We start from the raw sequence: 19,268 nt of genomic DNA on the forward strand, positions 1-19,268 counted from the left end.
TTTTAATCTTTTCGCGATATTTACCAAGTCCGACTTTGTGGCATCCTCTAGCGCCTCCGGAGTTGGGTTTTTTGTAAATTCGTCTACGTCCATCTTTGTTGGTTTCCCGTCTGGTTACCCGCACAACCAGATCCAAGTCTGGACTTTAAAGCCCGATGCACTGGCCCTCCCAATTTGGTATCAAATCCCAGATGAACCCCCAAGTTGTTACGAACCCCGTAACTGGGTATCTTACCAGCAAAGATAGGAGTATCCATTGAAGTCTGATGATACTATTTTTAACAGTATTTATTAGTAAAAATACACAAAAATAATATCAATGCAAATATACAGATAATATACGTCATCAATACTAAACCTAAAAGTGCGGGTATAATAATAATCAATAAGAAATAAGCTCTATCGTTGTCTAGGGGATAATGAATTGTCTGATGGAAATATAAAGTTCAGTTCAGTTCATGCAGGCTGCGGTAGTTGCTGATCACTGTGTTGCAATTGTTGGAGAGAGAGAGAGAGTAAAAGCTATTGACTTGCCGACTTTCCTTTTACGATCTTGATCCGTCGTTGTTGTGGCCATTCACGTATGACCCCTCCGTCCTTTAGCTAGACCGTTCCGTGGAGGACTCGTCACCCAGGCAAGGGTGGACACACACACAAGCCCCCCACCGGTCTCGTAGCATCTCTCCTGGTGGGTCTGAGGGGTGTTTCCCCAGACCCTACTTTTATCCCCACACACGGGGTCTCAGGTGTCAATCAGGTTGGGATGATGCAATCCCTCAACCAGACCACTCTGGTTGCCCCCTGAGGGGTTTCAATGAATAGAACAGTACTCAATACACAATTCCTTCTCCAAGAGACAATAGCAGTAATCAGTGGTTCCGTTCCACTTTTGTTAGGAGGAGACATTCCACTTTTATGTATCCCTGCGTTGTCAATAACAACTGCCTTTACTGTTATCCTGTGTCTCTCTCATCTCCCTTGATAACAGCATCGGAATAGTAGCAATTTGCAATTCTCCAAAAGGTGGGGGCATTGGCGATTCTGTACCCTTCTGCCCATCAGAGTTGCTCATCATTCGTAACAAGAGAGTGGTAGCTGTGCGGAACGAGCTTCCAGTAGAATTGGTAAAGGCAGGTTCGGTATTGTCATTTAAAGTAAAATTGGGTAGGAATATGGACAGGAAAGGAATGGAGGGTTATGGGCTGAGTGCGGGCCAGTGGGACTAGGTGAGAGTAAGCATTTAGCATGGACTAGAAGGGCCGAGATGGCCTGTTTCTGTGCTGTAATTGTTATATGGTTAAAGAGTCTCCCGTTGCCAGACCATGGAGTAGGACGTGTGTGCGCTGCTCCTAACTTTGATAACCTACTTCACACTGCTAGATCTGTTTAAAGTTTGAAGATTTATTGCTTTTATTGAAGGTTTTACAATTTAGTTACGACGGCAGGGATTTATAAAAAAAGCTGGAAAAACCGTTGCTGAAAGCGAGGTTTGTCATGCTGTGGCGCGGTCACGTTCTGTTGGTGCCGGTAGCGCGACAACACTTGTGGGCTGCCCCCTACTCACCCTAGCCCGTACGTCACCGGAAACCAGAGCACTTAGAGGAAACCCATGGAGTCACGGGGAGAATGTACAAACTCCTCACAGACAGAGATGAGAAATGAATTCTGATCGGTTATCACTGGACCTATAAAGTGATTGTGCAAACTCCTAAGCTGCTGTACCGTGCATCAAACACCCCAGATGTTCTCTGTTCTCCTCCCTTCCATCGGGCAGTAGATACGAAAGCCTGTACCACTAGGCTCAAGGACACCTAGCCCATTGTTATCAGACCATTAAATGATTCCCAGGTACAATAAAATGACTCTTGTCTCACAATCATCCTCGTGTGTTCTCACACTTGACAGTTTATCTGCACTGCACTGTCGCTGTAACTGTAACATTCTATTGTGCACTCTGTCTTGTTCTTCCTCAGTGCACTGTGTAATGATTCGATCTGAATGAACAGTATGCGAGGCAAGCTTTTCTCTGTACCTCGGTACAGGCGACAACAATAAACCGATACTAATAATCTACTTCAGCTTCTTAGGTTGGTTACTGGGCGACCACAGATGCAGATTCAATTGTAAAGGATGCTGCATTATATCTTTTAATTCACACTTATTCAAAGCATTTTATTGACTGGGCTGTAATAACCTAACCCATTAAGCAGCTGATGATCTCTAACAATGAGGAGTCTGTCAGAAGGAAGAGAGTTGACCGACTGGACTGGACGTTGGCCGCAGGGCAGGGTGCTGATGGTTTACTGGGCTGGCTGTGGTTGTCCTTATCGCATCAGTGTCTTCCACACTGATTTCAGGATCGTTTATTTATCACATTGGACAGACCACACTTGCACTATTGTGAGCAGTTTTGGGCACCTTATCTAAGAAGGGATGTGCTGGGATTGGGAAGGGTGCAGAGGAGGTTTGCAAGAATGATCCCGGGAATGCAAGGGTTAACATAAGCATTTGATGACTTGGGGCCTGTATTCACTGGAGTTTAGAAGAATGGGGGGGGGGCCGTGAAATCTCATTGAAAGCTATCATATATTGAAAGGCCTAGATAGAGTGGCCATGGAGAGGATATTTCCTGTTGTGGGAGAGTCTCGGACCAGAGGGCACAGCTCAATAGTAGGACATCCCTTTAGAACAGCAATGAGGACTGGCATGGATGAGATGGGCTAAAGGGCCTGTTTTTTTTTTAACCTCTGGAAATCTGACTTTTCTGATTAGTTTTGAAAGAACCAAGTTTAGCTTTATTTGTCACGTGTACATTGAAACATACGGTGAAATGGGCCTTTTGCGTGAGCCACTAACACAGTCTGAGGCTGTGCAAGTGGACAGGTGATGGCAGCCTGGTGGTGTAGCGGCCAGCGTAACGCCATTACATCACTAGTGACTGGGCTTCCCTTTCCGCCGCAGCCTATAAGGAGCTTGTATGTTCTCCCCGTGACCGCGTGGGTTTCCTGCCACACTCCAAAGATGTACGGGTTAGGGTTGCTGAGTGGTGGGTACACAGGACTGTGTGGCAACACTTGCGGGCTGCCCCCAGCACATCCTCGGATTGTGTTGGTCGTTGACACAACTGACGCATTTCACTGTATGTTGTGATGTACATGTGACCAATAGCGCTATTCATTGAAGTGTTACCACACATACAGCACCAACACAGCATGCCCATGGTGCTCTGCAAAACAACACAAGCACTAGCTACAGCAAACCATCTCTCTCTCTCTCTCTCTCTCTCTCTCTCTCTCTCTCTCTCTCTCTCTCTCTCTCTCCCTCTCTCTCCCTCTCTCTCCCTCTCTCTCCCTCTCTCTCTCTCTCTCTCTCTCTCTCCTCTCTCTCTCCTCTCTCTCTCTCTCTCTCTCTCTCTCTCTCTCTCTCTCTCTCTCTCTCTCCCTCTCTCCCTCTCTCCCTCTCTCCTCTCTCTCCTCTCTCTCTCTCTCTCTCTCTCTCTCTCTCTCTCTCTCTCTCTCTCTCTCTCTCTCTCTCTCTCTCTCCCTCTCCCTCCCTCTCCCTCTCTCTCCCTCTCTCTCCCTCTCTCCCCCCTCTCTCTCTCTCTCTCTCTCTCTCTCTCTCTCTCTCTCTCTCTCTCTCCTCCCTCTCTCTCCCTCTCTCTCCCTCTCTCTCTCTCTCTCTCTCTCTCTCTCTCTCTCTCTCTCTCTCTCTCTCTCTCTCTCTCTCTCTCTCTCGCTCTCCTCTCCCCCCCCCCTTCTAACTCCTAGAGCAGGCCACCCCCCCAGCCTCCAACTTCCTCAGTCTTCTTGCAGACCCAGGGTTTTGTCCATTGGGCCTTGACTTCCACGTGTCTACAAAAATTCCTTCCCAGCTGTACAAACCCATGACAGCCCTAAGTCAGAGGGCAAACACTGCAGAACCCAAGTTCAAAGCCAGAGCATGGTGAGTCCAGAGGTAGAAGCTGAAGGGAAAAAGGTAGAGACCTGAAGGAGACCCCAGGGTTAGAGATCTGTGTGAGCCTGAAAGTGGAGGCCTGATGTTGGTTGCCTGTCTGTGTGGGGTTGGGAGGAATGGGGAAAGGGATTTGTTTTGTGGTTGTTGTGATTGCTTGTGTTGTTCTGTTGAACACTGAGTGCTTGTTATGTTGCTTCTGGAATGTGTGGTGACTTGTTGGCTGCCCCAGGCACACCCTTGGACTGTGTTGGTTGTTAATGCAAACGTTGTTTTTCACTGTGTGCTTTGATCTGCATGTGATAGATAAACTGAATCTGAGCCTCTGCTCTTCTCCAGATTCAGCACTGGACTTTTTTCCTCTCTCCCACCCAACACATCTCACTGCAGCTCCTTCCAGCCCAACACCGATCACAGACCTCTGCCCTCATCCTGTTCAACAGAGAATAGCACAGAAACAGGCCCTTTGGCCCACAACGTCTGTACCGAGCATGATACAGAATTAAACTGAATTTCATCTGCCTGCATGTGATTCTGATGAAGGGTTTTGGCCTGAACCGTCGACTGTTTAGTCACCTCCATGGTTACTGTTTGACCTGCAGTGTTCCTACAGCATTTTGTTGCTTTAGATTTCCAGCATCTGCAGAATCTCTTGTGTTTTTGATTCATATCCCTCCATGGCTGGGCTGTTTGTGGTCTGTCTAACTGGCTCTTAAACCCGTCTATCGTATCCGCTTCTGGCCCTGGCTGTCCGTTCCAGACACCCGCCACTCTAAGCTTTCCCTCTCTCATGTCAAACCTATGCCCTTGAGTATTTGTCAATTGAGAGAAAAATTCTGACAATCTATCCGATCTATGCCTGCTATAATTTTATACATTTCTATCTGGTCTCCTCTCAGCCTCCGAAGCTCCAGAGAAAAGAACCCAGATTTGTCCAGCCTCTGTTTATAGCTCACTCTCTCTAACCCAGGCAGCACCCTGGTGAATCTCTTCTCCAAAGCCTCCATGTGCTTCTTGTCATGGGCCGACCAGAACAGAACTGCACACAATGCTCCCAATGCAGATTAACGGAAGCTGCAACACGGCTCCCTGGCTCAGTGCCTCGACTGGCCTTCTTCACCTCCCTGGTCTCTTCGTATATCCATCAGTTTACCATTGAGAGCCATGCTTCTAGCTGCCTGGGCCCTGACTGCTGGAATCCCCAAGCCTCCCTCGTTCCACTTTGGAACCACCCCACTACAACAACACAAGTTCAGTCCTCACCGTCTGGTAACTTTTCTCTGGGGCAATGGAGGCTGAGGGAAGACTCGATAGCAGTTTATAAAAGTGATAAACTTGGTAAAATGCTGTCACGAGGGGGTGTAACTTCCATGTGACTGGAGGAATGTACTGGGGAAGTGTCACAGAAGGTGTGGGTGTGTGGAACATACTGCCAGGGTTGGGGGAAGAGGTAGATACATTAGCGACATTTAAGAAACTCTTAAATGGAAGTAAAATGAAGGCCTATGTGGGAGGGAAGGATTAGATTGATCTTGGGGTAGGTTAAAAGTCGGCACAGCATCATGGGCTAAAAGGTCCTTACTGTCCAGAGCAGGGACACTGACCTGTCCAACTACGTCTCCCGATACCCCCCCCACGCCCACCTCCTGCTGGGACCTGCTCGAGCCAGGCCAATCCAGAAGTGGAATCTGCATCCTCCCTTGTGATCGCCTGTCATTCCTGGCCTTGTGGTTGTGCCATGATTCCTCTCTGAAGGTGGCCGGTGAACGGACAACTCAAGCAGAGTGTTCGGGGGTGTGAGGAGTGCTGGGTCTCATTGCTGTGAGTCGGCAAGGCGAATTCCAAAGCCACGCGATCTCCTCCAGGCTGCAGCTGGGAGCTGGGGGCCCCGTCACCCCAGAGGCACCTCACTTTGACTTCAGTAGTGCACATGGACTGCTGGGGGAGCTCAGCAGGTCAGGCAGCATCTATGGAGAGGAATGAACAGTCGACGTTTCAAGCCAAGACCCTTCATCAGTACTGGAAAGGAAGGTGGCAGACGCCAGAATAAGAGGGTGGGGGAGTGAGGGGAAGGGGGACAAGTTGGCAGGTGATATTGAGACCCAGTGTGGGAGAAGGTGGGTAGTGAGGGTGGGGTTATGAAGAAAAGCTGGAAGGTGATAGGTGGAAGGGGTAAAGGGCTGAAGGAAGAGGAATCTGACAGGAGAGGACAGTGGACAATGGGAGAAAGGGAAGAAGGGGAGCCAGAGAGAGGGGATGGGCAAATGAGAAGAGAAAGGGTGAGAGGGGAACCAGAAAGGGGAATGGAAAAAGAGAAGGGCTACTGAAGGCCAACACACCATTTGCCCTCTTCACAGATGAAAGAAAAATTGAGGGCTATGTGAGAGGCAAAGGCTGTACTGATCTTAGAATAGGTTAGAAGGAGGATGGGAGGTGATTTAACAAAGGTGTATAACATTGTGAGAGGCAAAGATAGAGTGGACAACTAGTGTCTTTTTCACCAAGCAGCAAATGCTAATGCTTGTGGAATCTATTAAAGGAGATTGGAGACATGCATAAGGGAAATATCAGAGGTGTATTTTTTCACTCAGAGTGGTGGTGTCTGAAACTCACTGCTGGCTTGCGGCTAGAGGCAGATGCATTAGGGATGTTTAAAAGACTCTTAGGTAGACACATGGATGAATGAACAATGGAGAGCTATGTAGGAAGGAAAGGTTAGATTGGCCATGGAGCAGGTTTATATGGTTCAGCACAATGTTGTGGGCCGAAGGGTCTGTACTCTTTTACGTTCTATATCTGGAACAATCAAATTGTGATATATAATGTGTGTGTGTGTGTGTGTGTGAGAGAGAGAGAGAGAGAGAGAGAGAGGTTGTGGCCCCTGTTTGAGTGTGTGAAGGACCCCTCGCTCCTGACCTCAAGTCGCCCAGTACTGAAGGGAGAGGGTCACCTGGGCCTGGCCAAGCTGGCCACTCACGGGTCCAGGCAGCAGGCAATTGAGGGCTGGCCTCTTCTGGGGTTGTGTCTGTGCCCGGGTGTCCATGAGAGGGACCATGCAATCTCTGTGGGCACAGTGGAGGATTTCTGTGAACGTTGAGCCCCTCCCCCCCACAAAGTGTTTTGTGGATTATAATAGTAATGGTTTTTTAATTTGAGTTTGTCAATAGTTTTGTGAACCCTTGGTTATTATCTGTATTTTGTAAGTGAACAAACGTTTGTAATTTTGTAAAAAGAATTGGTGTAACACAGTAACACGTTCCGAATGCTCCTCCAGATCATTTTACCAACACTTGGCAGTGGACCAATTGAAGAGATATCCAGAAGCAGGTTTAAAGACATGGGTGTGGTGTGGCGGGGGTGGGGGGGTAGCAGAGAGATTATGGGAAGGCATTCCAGATCTCAGGATTCAGGTAACTGAAAGAGTAGACAGTGTTGCAGCTGTTTGGGAGCTGGAGAATGGAGGCGTGCTCAGATCTGGGAAGGTTGCAGGGCCACAGGAGGTGGGCAAGGCCAGCGAAGGATATGACTACTAGGAATGAGCACAGGGAGTGAACAGTTCAGCACATCATCGATAACCAGCCTCCCGTTCACAGACTCTGTCTGCACTTCTCAGTGCCTTGGTAACGCAGGCAGTGTGCTCAAAGACCCCACACACCCCAGACAGGTTGGGCTTCTCTCTCTGGAGCGAGTGACGATTTGAGGTGACTTAGTCGAGTTGATTAGAGGCGTAAATCGATGGGGTAGCCAGAGGCTTTTACTCAGGGTGGAGATCGCTTTTGGGGTGGGGGGGGGTATAATTTTAAGGCAATTACACAGAGAGTGGTGGGTGCATGGATAACCTTGCTGGTGGAAGTGATAGAGGCAGATAGAGTCAGAACATTTAAGAAACTCTTAGATAGGCACATGGGTGACTGAGAAATGGAAGCCAAGGTAGGAGGGATGGGTTAGATTGATCTTGGAGTTGGATAATGGGTTAGCAGAATGTCATGGGCTGAAGGGCCTGTACTATGCTTTGTTACCTGGAATGTAGGAGAACAAGGACGTATACAGCTATGGTCTTGCTTTAGATTCTGGAAAGGTTCTGAAAAGCTGCTTAACTCCTTGTGTTGCATGTTTGGTCTTAAATCACACACAGACAGACAGACACACACACTCACACACACACACAGACACACACAGACAGACAGACACACACACACACACACAGACAGACAGACAGACAGACACACACACACACACACACACAGACACACAGAGACAGACAGACAGACACACACACACACACACACAGACACCCACAGACAGACACACCCACAGACAGACACACAGACACACACACAGACACCCACAGACACACACACACACACACCCACAGACAGACACACAGACACACACACAGACACCCACAGACACACACACAGACAGACACAGACACACCCACACACAGACACACACACAGACACACACACACACTCACTCACACAGACACACACACAGATAGACACAGACACACCCACACACAGACACACACACAGACAGACACACCTATTTTCAGCATCATTTAAACCACTGCGGTGTGATTCAGTCCATTACACTGCATCCACTTCAGCCCTTCCACAGCTATATCTGGTTTCCAGGAGGTTACTTAGCTTAAAACGCACAGACGCTTCTTTCACAAACAGCAGGCTGAATCCCTCACTGCTCCTTGGTCCTGACCGGGCGTCACAAAAAGTATACCTCAGCCTCCCCAGGTTGAGTAAATTCATGCACAGCCTTTGTCCATTAAGTGAATAACTCCTCAGGAGAACATCATACTTGTCTTGAGTGATCGCAGTACTACTATCACTGTGAACACAACCTCAGAACCGGCTGCTTAATGGGACGACGTCAGAGATTGTAGGCAAGACTGATCAGTGAAGGAGGTTGTCTGAGGTTACAACAGAGTTGGATTAACTGGGCAAGTGGCCAAGGAAGTGGATAATGGGGTTTAACTTGGACAAGTGTGAGGTGGCAGGAACCCTCTGGAGTGGAGTTGAGCAGAGACCTAGTGCTACATAGAACAGTACAGCCAAATACAGGCCCATGATGTGCCAACTTTCAACCTACTCGAAGATCAATCTAACCCTTCACTACCACACATCCCTCCATTTCTCTTTCATCCATGTGCCTATCTCAGAGTCCCTTAAATGTCCCTAATGTATCTGCCTCTACTACCGCCCCCAGCAGCACGTTCCAGGGAAAAAAACTACCTCTGATATCCACCCCGCCCCCACATACTTTCCACCAATCATCTTAAAGTTATGTTCCCTCGTGTTAGCTGTTTCCACTTTGGGAAAAATTCTCTGGCTGTCCACTCGATCCACTCTCTATCCACCGTTTATCATCTTGTACACCTCTATCCTTCTCTTCTTCAAAGACAGAAGCACTAGTTCACTCAACCTTTCCTCATAAGACATGCTCTCTAATCCAGGCTGCCTCCTGGTAAATCTCCTCTGCACCCTCTCTAAAGCTTCCTCGCCCTTCCTGTAATGAAGTGACTGGAACTGAACACAGTGCTGATGAGAGAAAGCAATGACTAAAATTAGGGAAACTAAGTCAAATGTGGGCACGTGGGACTGGATGATATGGGCATCTTGGTCTGCACGGATGTGCTGGGTCAAAGGGCCTGTTTCTGTGCTGTGTGGCTCTCCACGACATGAACTCTGCTATTTGAAGGAACGAATGTATGTATTTATGTTGGACTTTTGAATTTAGTAATGTTATGGGAATTTGTTTGTATGTAAGGAGTGGCTGAGAGTCGAGTTTACATCACTGACATATGCGGCAAAATTAGTTCAGTGGCAGCAGAGCAGTGCAATACATGAAATTACTATCTGTTGTAATACTGATTACCGGGGAGGCGTGTTAGTGTAATGTTATACATCAGCAGCTTTAAGATCAGGGTTTCATTCCTGCCGCTGCCTGTGAGGAGTTTGTACACTCTTCCCATAACCACGTGGATTTCCTCTTGGTGCTCCAGTTTCCTCCCAGATTCCAAAGATATGTGGCTTAATAAGTTGTGGGCACGCTGTGTTGGTGCGGGAAGCATGGTAACGCTTGCGGGCTGCCCCCAGCACACCCTCAGACGGTGTTGGTCGTTGACACAAACGACGTATTTCACTGTTTCGAGCTTTCAATGTACGTGTGACAAGTAAAGCTAATCTTTAATGAGAAATAAAAGTGTGAAAGAGGAACAGTGGGGCAGTGCTCATTGTCTATTCAGAAATCTGATGGCAGAGGGGAAGAAGCTGTCCCTGGAATGTTAAATGTGCGTCTTCAGGCTCCTGTCCCTCCTCTCTGATGGCGGAGGGGAAGAAGCCGTTCCTGAATCGCTGAGTGTGCGCCTTCAGGCTCCTGTCCCTCCTCTCTGATGGCGGAGGGGAAGAAGCCGTTCCTGAATCGCTGAGTGTGCGCCTTCAGGCTCCTGTCCCTCCTCTCTGATGGCGGTCGCTGGGAGAATGTACAAACTTACTGCAGGCAGTGGCGGGAAGTTATGAGAGGCGTGGATAGTGTAGAGAGTCACAGCCATTTTCCAGGGTTTAAATGTAAAATACTGGAGGGCAAAGCTTTTAAGGTGAGAGAGAGCAAAGTTTATAAGAGATTTATGAGGCAAGGATTTTCTTAAAAACAATAGTGGTAGGTGCATCGAGCAGGTTGCCAGGGGAAGCAGATGCAACAGCAACTTTTAAAACGTAATTGGACAGACACAGGAACAGGCAGGGAACAGGGAGATATGGACTGTGTGCAGACAAATGGGTTTAGTTAGATTGATGTAAGGGTTGGTACAGACATGGGTTGGTCAAAGGGCCTGTTCCTGAGCTGTACTGTTCTGTATTTAAAGACTTCCACAGGTCAGGAATGTGATGGGACACTTTCCTGGGTTAGTTAACCTCCAAAAACACTCAGTAAACTCAACTCCATCCAGGACAAAGCAGCCCACTCGATCGGTATCCTGGCCATACCCCTAAAATCTCCCTCCCTCCTCCTTCCCAATCCCCTAAAATCTCCCTCCCTCCTTCCCAATCCCCTAAACTCTCCCTCCCTCCTCCTTCCCAATCCCCTAAACCCTGCCTCCATCCACACTAAACTCTCTTGCCCCACCCTAAAATCTCACTCTCATCACCTTAAACTCCCCTCATCACCTTAAACATCCCCTCCCACCACATTAAACAACCCTTTGTCCCTAAACTTCTCCTCCCACCACTTAAACACCTCTCTATCCCTATACTCCCCCTCCCACCTCCTTAAACACCCCCTCTGTCCCTACACTCCTCCCACCACCTTAAACTCCCCCTCTGTCCCTAAACTCCCTCCCCCAACCACGCAGTGGCCGCAGTGTGTCTGGTTCTCAGATACTACCACCCCCCAGTGGTGACTCTGGGCGATGAGGCTACTCCGTGTGTACACTGGGAGTATATCTCTATTCCAGGGTAACTAATGGTGAATCATTTACCCAGACCTTCATGGAAACGGCCGCTGGGTTCAAGCTGATAACTGCTTGACTGCGTGCCCACAGATAACTTGTCCTCTCTGAACCCCTGATCAATCAACAGCCTGTTCCAAGAGCCTCCATTCTGAGGATGTACTCGCTACCTTGTTCTACCGCCCTGATGTTGGAAAGATGTGCTTGGACTGGAGAGAGTGCAAGATCCTCCTGAGTTGTACGGGAAGGTTGAATAGGTTCGGACTTTATTCTGTAGAACGTAGAAGATTGAGGGGAGATTTGATAGAGGTATACAAAATTATGAGGGGTCTAGTTAGATAGATAATTTAGAGACCCCAAAGGAAGTTAGAGTGTCACAGTAACATTACAAGTGCACAGATATAAATATTAGAAGAGAAATGGGAAAGAATAAGAAATGTTACCTGCACTTCTCTGACTATAGGTGGACATTATAGGGTTAAATGGGGTAAATGCAAGCAGGCTTTTCCCACTGAGGTTCGGTGAGACTAACAACAAAGCTCATAGGGACCATAGATTAAGAGTGAAAGGTGAAGTAGCTAAGAAGGGCAACTTCTTCACTCAGAGGATGGTGCAAGTGTGAAATGAGCAGCCAGCGGAAGTGGTGGATGTGGGTTTGATTGCAGCATTTAAGAGAAGTTTGGATAGGTACATGAATGGGAGGGATACGGAGGGCTGTGGTCCAGATGTGGGTCGATGGGACTAGGTAGAATAACAGTTCGGCCAGGACTAGATGGGCTGAAGGGCCTGTAACTGTGCGGTAGTGCTCTATGACTCTGAAGATGTTGTCAGGTCTGAGTTATAGGGAGAAGTTGTCCAGGTTGGGTCTTTATTCCTTGGAACATTGGAGAATGAGGGGCAAATTTATATAATTATGAGAGGCTTAGAAAGGGGGACAGTAACAGTCTTTACTCCAGGCTAGACCAATGTCCAATTTATGGCATAGGTTTAGGGTGAGACTGGAAAGAATTAAAAGGAACATCTTTTCCACTCAGTATATGGAATGAGCTGCCAGAGGAAATGGTTGAGGCAGGTACAATAGTTTCATTTAAAAAGCACTTGGACAGGTAGATGGAGGGATGGGGCGAGATGGAATACGGGCCATATGCAGGGAATTAGAACCAGCTGTGTAGGCATGGTGGTTTGCACGGACTCATTGGGCTGAAGGGCTTGTATCCTTGCTGTTTTGCTCTAGGCCTCTACCAGGCCCACTCCCTCTGTTGGGAGGGTAAGGGGCGTGAGGGTGAGCTGCTGGTGATGTGAGATTTCTTCCAGATGTGGGTGAAGCATAAAACTCTGGAGGAACTTGACACGTTAGTCAGCATCAGTGGAGGGAGATGGACTGTTGATGTTTTGGGCCAAAGTCCTTTAAGTGTACAGAAAGATTAGAGGGGAGATGGTTGTTGTAAAGAGGGATGAGAGGTTACCTCAGTGGCCACTTTATTAGGTACATGGGCTCGCTTATGCGAATATCTAATCAGCCAATCATGAGGCAACAGTTCAATGCATAAAAGCATGCAGATGTCAAGCGTTCAATTGTTGTTCATACTAAACTGCAGAATGGCAAGAAATGTGACTTTGACTATGGAATGATAGTTGGTGCCAGACAAGGTGGTTTGAGTACCTCAGAAAATGTTGATCGTCTGGGATTTTTGTACATAACAGTCTCTAGAGTTTACAGAGTATGGTGCAAAAAAACAAGTCATTGTCATCGTCGTGGCTATCCCTCGAGGTCGAGGATGATGGTCTTCGTTCCGTTTCCACAGAGCGAAGACGCCTGTGCGTGTATTTGTTTAACGTGTACTTGATGTTGCACTCCAAGAAGCACACGATACTTCACAAATCAACCAACTGATTCCAATGGCATGGAAACCACGACGATTGGAGCTGATGGATTTGTTGCAGCCTTCATCCGCCTTCACAGCCATTGAGTTCGAAGTAACTTCGTCCGCCTGTTCCACCGTTGAGGTCTTGGTTGGATTGTTCTTTGTCAGGGACCTCACCCTCGACCTTATCGCCATGGGTGTCCCTACCAGGAGCATAGCTCCAGACGGCATCACTCCCGGGATCTCAGGACACAAGCTTCTCCACCACGACGAGGTGACAATCCATGGAGAAGAAAAAAAGCATCCAGTGAGCGACAGTTCTGTGGGCTAAAAGGGCCTTGGGAATGAGAGAGGCTGGAGGAAAATGGCCAGACTGGTTCAAGCTAACAGGAAGGCGACGACAATTCAAATAACCGTGGGTTGCAATAACGAGGAGCACCTCTGAATGCACAAAACACTAAACTTTGAAGTGGATGGGCTGCAGGAACAGGAGACCATGAATGTACACCGAGTGGCCACTTTATGAGGTAGAGGTGGTACCTAATGAAGTGGTTAGTGAGTGTATAAAGAAATAAAGGGGACATAGCTGATACAGGGAACAAAGAGGAGAGGAGGTGGTGCAGGAGCTGATGAGTAATGGGTGGAGCCAGGTGATGGAAGGAGTAGATGATAAAGAGCTGAAGATGGTGGGATCATAGCAGGTAGGGGGGAGGGAGGTATGGAGAGGGCTAGCTCTGTAGACTGAGATACTGTATGGAGTCCATGGCTTGTATAGTGGGCTTTCAGAAGTGGTGCATGCTGGGAAACCTGGCCACCATTAGCCTCTGACTAACTCCCTGTGTTCTGCAAGCCTCTTTCTTGCACCCTTGTCTAGTAGATGGTGCACCTGCACTGTGGACTCCAGGGACATATGTCTCATGAACTCCCATCCTCCAGTTCCCTCTCCTGTGGGAATACTGTATGCTTGGTGATTGGAGAGTTACCACCCACAATCCCCCCCCATTCCCCCTTTTCTATGGGTAGATGTGAATGATTTTCATTAATTGAGGGATTAAGTTCAAGAGCGTTGAGGTAATGTTGTCAGCTCTATAAAACTCTGGTTAGACCCCACTTCTGTTCATTTATGCTGCTTCATTAGAGGAAGGCTGTCAAAGCTTTAGAGAGGGTGCAGAGAAGATTCACCAGGATGTTGCCTGGTTTAGAGAGCACATCTCGTGAGGATAGTTTGAACGAATGAGGAGTTTTCTCTTTGGAGCAAAGGAGGATGAAAGGAAATTTGAATATGAAAGAGGCATCGATTGAGTGGACAGGGTGGTATGAGGAGCATAATTTTAAGGTGATGAGAGGAAAGTCCAGGTGGTATGTAAGAGGTAGCATTTTTTTCACACCTATGTGTGTGGAACTTGCTGCCGGGGAGGAGATACATTAGGAACATTTAAGAAATTCTTATTTAGGCGGATGGACGATGGAAAAATGGAGGGCTACATGGGAGGAAAGGGTTAGATTTATCTTGGAGTAGAATAAAAGGTCGGCACAACATCCTGGGCCAAAGGGCCTGTCCTGTGATGTAATATTGTTTGTTCCAAGTCTTTCCTACACAGAGATTGATGGGTAACTGGTATGTGCTGCCAGGGGCGTTGGTGGAGGCAGATACAATAGAGTGATGTTAGATAGACACATGGATATGCAGAGAACGAAGTGACATGGAAATTGTTTTATTAGTAAGCATTGTACATGTCTAATTAGGTTGGCACAACATCCTGGGCCAAAGGGCCTGTCCTGTGTTGTACTGTTCTCTGTAGTAAATGGTACTAGCCCAGATCGACACCTTGGGCTGAAAGGCCTGTCCTGTGCTATGTGACTGTATTATCCTCCCCACATCATCTGTGTTCAGTGCTGTACTTTCCTGGTTCTGTGTATGATGTTCTGTCCCACGACTATCCTTCACACCCACTATGCCCCAGAAGGAAAGATTCTCTACACCCCGGTGAAGGGTTTGGATCTGCTGTGTGCAAAGGCTCGCCTTCAGAGTCAATGCAGAGGCTATGGGCAAGGTGCTGACGATCTGCCTGACTGCTTGCCCAATCTCTCTCTGCCCCCCCTCCCCATACACTCGGGCTGTGATTTATCACTGTCCTGTCGGCTGAACTTCGCCCTGAACATATTGGAAGCCGACTGCTGTGTCTGAAGTTCAGTGCCGTTCGGGGCCCTCAGCCGACGCTGTGGGAAAGACTAGCAGAGCAGGTACATCTGCGGCTCCTCGATACAAATGTTTCCCGTGGGCAGCGGGGCGGGGGAAGTAGAAGGGTGTATTAGCGAGATGAGCTTCTCCCGATGCTCTCACCCCACGCCCTGGGGGCTCGGCCCAGCTAACAGAGGCTGAGCTTGCGGGAGGATGTGGAGGTGAGGGAGTTGGGCTTGCTCTGAATCTGACACCACCGGACTCAATTTGGGTTCCGTGAGATCTTTCTGTGTAAAGCCCGGCTGCATATGTGTGCCCGCTGCACCACACACTCTCAAAGCTTTCATTTATAAGTCACAGAGCCCAGAGCTCTTGGGGGTGTAAAGTAATTACACCAAAACATTGGCAGGTTGGGAAGGGAAGCAACAGCATCACATGCAGGCAGACAGTTGTAGTTTAATTCGGCATCATGTTTGGCACTTTCATCGTGGGCTGCTTTATATTCTTGTTCCACAGGCAGGGTAGAGGGAGATTCACTTGGTGTCTTAGTGTGTGATGGGGTGGTGTAGAAGGTGCTTCACTCTGTGTCTAACCCCGGGATTACAGTATTTGATGGGATGGTGTGGAGGAGGGAACTTCACTCTGTGTTGAGCCTTGAGAGTGTGTGATAGGAGCTTCACTCTGTGCCTGACCCTGTCAGTGTATGGTGGGTCTGTGTTGCACTCACGTGAGCAGTTTTGAGCCCCTTATCTAAGAAAGGATGTGCTGAATTTGGAGAGGGTTCAGAGAAGGTTCATGAGAAAGATTCCAGGAATGAACAGGTTACCAGATAAGGATCAATTGTTGGCTCTGTACTTACTGGAATTCAGAAAAATGAAGGGGGGGGGGTGAAATCTCACTGAAATCTATTGAATGTTGAAAGGCCTCAATGGAATGGATGTGGAGAGGATGTTTCCTGTGGTGGGGGAGTCTAGGACCAAATGACATAGCCTCAGAATAGAGGGATGTCCATCTAGAACGGAAATGAGGAATTTCTTTAGCCAGAGACCAGTGAATCTGTGAAATTCATTGCCACAGGCGGCTGTGGTTGCCAAGTCATTGGATATGTTTAAGGCAGAGGTTGATAGATCCTTGATTGGTCAGGGCATGAAGGGCTATAGGAAGGGGGCAGGAAATTGGGGCTGAGAGGGAAATGGATCAGCCATGATGAAATGGCGGAGCAGACTTGATGGGCCAAATGGCCTAATTCTGCTCCAGTATCTTATGGTCTTGTGTTTGATCTTTGCTATCTCTATCCTGCCTGTAAGAGACAGTGAATCATAGAGGGAGTTTCCAATTGCATCTAACCTGTGTTTTGTTTAAACAATAAGGCAATTTTTATTTACCGCATAAATGTTGTCCTTGCATGTGGTCAGAGCTGGATATCATCCAGCTAATCACTACTCGCTGTCTGCAGGTCCCATCTCATAGAGTCATAGAGCACTATAGCACCCAAACAGGACCTTCAGCCCTTCTAATCCATGCAGAACTATAATTATGCCTAGTCCAATTGATCCACAGCCCTCCATTTTTTATACAAACATCCCTGAATTATCCAAATTGAACTTAAATCTCCTGCTTCTGCTGGCAGCTCGTTCCACATTTGCACCACCCTCTAAGTGAAGCAGTTCCCCTTAAATATTTCACCATTCTCCCTTAACCCATGACCTCAAGTTCTAGTTTCACCCAAACCTCCTTGCATTTACCCTATCTATACCCCTCATAATTTTGTTTTGTCTTTATCAAATTTATCATTCTTTCACTCTTCAGGGAAAGAAGTCCTGACCTTCCCCTATAACCCAGGTCCTCAAGACCCCATGACATCCTTGTAAATTGTCTTTGTGCTCTTTCAATTTTATTGATACCTTTCCTGAATAGAACTGCACATAATACTCCAAATTAAGCCTCACCATTGTCTTACACAATTCCAACATATCATCCATATAACCATATAACAATTACAGCACGGAAACAGGCCATCTCAGCCCTTCTAGTCCGTGCTGAATGCTTACTCTCACCTAGTCCCACCGACCTGCACTCAGTCCATAGCCCTCCATTCCTTTCCTGTCCATATACCTATCCATTTTTTTACTTTAAATGACAATACCGAACCTGCCTCTACCACTTCTACTGGAAGCTCGTTCCACACAGCTACCACTCTCTGAGTAAAGAAGTTCCCCCTCGTGTTACCCCTAAACTTTTGCCCTCTAACTCTCAACTCATGTCCTCTTGTTTCAATCTCCCCTACTCTCAATGGATGTCAACTCTATCTATCCCCCTCATAATTTTAAATACCTCTATCAAGTCCCCCCTCAACCTGCTACGCTCCAAAGAATAAAGACCTAACTTGTTCAACCTTTCTCTGTAACTTGGGTGCTGAAACCCAGGTAACATTTTAGTAAATCTCCTCTGTACTCTCTCTATTTTGTTGACATCTTTTCTATAATTCGGTACTAGAACTGTACACAATACTCCAAATTTGGCCTCACCAATGCCTTGTACAATTTTAACATTACGTCCCAACTCCAATACTCAATGCTCTGATTTATAAAGGCCAGAATACCAAAAGCATACCAAAATCCCAACTCTGGTATTCAATACCTTGAAGGTCAAAGTGCAAAAGCTCTCTTTGCAACCCTTTCATTTATTTATAAAGGTACATAGGCAGGGCCGCCAGGTAATGAGGGATGGAAGTGGAACATTTCACCTGTTCTGAAGTCATGAACACGAGGAACAAGATGCTGGAGCTGTGGGTCAGCCTCCCTGAGGCTTCACCCTGGGTCTTAAAGGGAGTGGCTCGTGAGATAGTGGATGCATTGATTTTAACTTGCCCAATTCGCTCGATTCAGGGAAAGGTTTTAATTTTGGTTTATTACTGTTACCTACTGAGATTCAGTGGAACAACTTGCCGTGCATCTTGTTCAGACAGATCAATTCACAGTACATAAAGGCAAAACAAGGCAAAGCAGTAACAATGCAGAATAAGGTGTAACAGCTGCAGAGGAAGTGCAGTGCAGACAGACAATAAGGTGTGTGATTGTGAGGTCAAGAGTCCATCTTGTCGGATAAGAGGTCTGTTCAGAAGTCCTATCATAGCGGGGTAAAAGCTATCCTTGTGTCTGCTGGTACAAGCTTTCAGGCCTGACGGGAGGGGTCTGTGAGTTACGCTGGCTGCTTTACCAAGGCAGTGAGTGTATAGACAGAGTTGGTGGAGCGGAGGCTGGTTTCTGTGATGTGACCACAACTCTGCAGTTTCAAGCAGAGACTGAAAACAGGCAGATGTCAATCATGGTGTCATATCGCACAGAAACAGGCCCTGCTGCCCACCATATCTGTGCTGGCATTGTAGCCCATCTATACTGTCCGTTGTGGCCTGCTGGGGCTCTAAATCAGGATTCTCCCCCTTGCTGTCACCTGACGGGTCGAGCCTGATCAAAGGCTGAAAAACCGCTGTGCTGAACACTTCTCCAGCCTGCTCAATAGGCCGTCCACAGCAGATCCCTCAGCAGCCACTCCTGGATGGCCTAGACCTGCCGTCCTCTGCGGCTGAGATCACGAAAGCGATCTCGCAGATGAACCCAAATAAAGCAACAGGGCAGGATGGCATTCCTGCCGAGATCTACAAAGCATTAGGCCCAAACGCCTCAAGGGTGTTCCAAGACATCCTGGAAGACATCCGGATCACAGAGGAGATGCTGGACGACTTCCTCGATGCCTTCATTGCGGCTCTCTACAAAAACAAGGGAAGCAAATCAGACTGCGGAAACTA

General features: G+C 47.7%; 1 protein-coding gene across 4 annotated transcripts in view; it reads left to right on the plus strand.

Annotated features, from left to right (window-relative positions):
* The window catches only part of LOC140724816 (estrogen receptor beta-like), a 305,615-nt gene that overhangs the window by 75,624 nt on the left and 210,723 nt on the right, over window positions 1–19,268 (plus strand). Inside the window, exon 1 of one of the 4 annotated variants that reach the window (XM_073039458.1) lies at window positions 15,427–15,522. The exons of the other annotated variants lie outside the window; for them this stretch is intronic. The gene's annotated coding sequence lies outside the window, so the exon portion shown is untranslated. Of the gene's footprint in view, window positions 1–15,426; window positions 15,523–19,268 lie in introns of those variants that run through there. 4 annotated transcript variants of the gene reach the window in all.

Source organism: Hemitrygon akajei, chromosome 3 (genome assembly GCF_048418815.1).
Source record: "Hemitrygon akajei chromosome 3, sHemAka1.3, whole genome shotgun sequence".
Classification (NCBI taxonomy): domain Eukaryota; kingdom Metazoa; phylum Chordata; class Chondrichthyes; order Myliobatiformes; family Dasyatidae; genus Hemitrygon; species Hemitrygon akajei.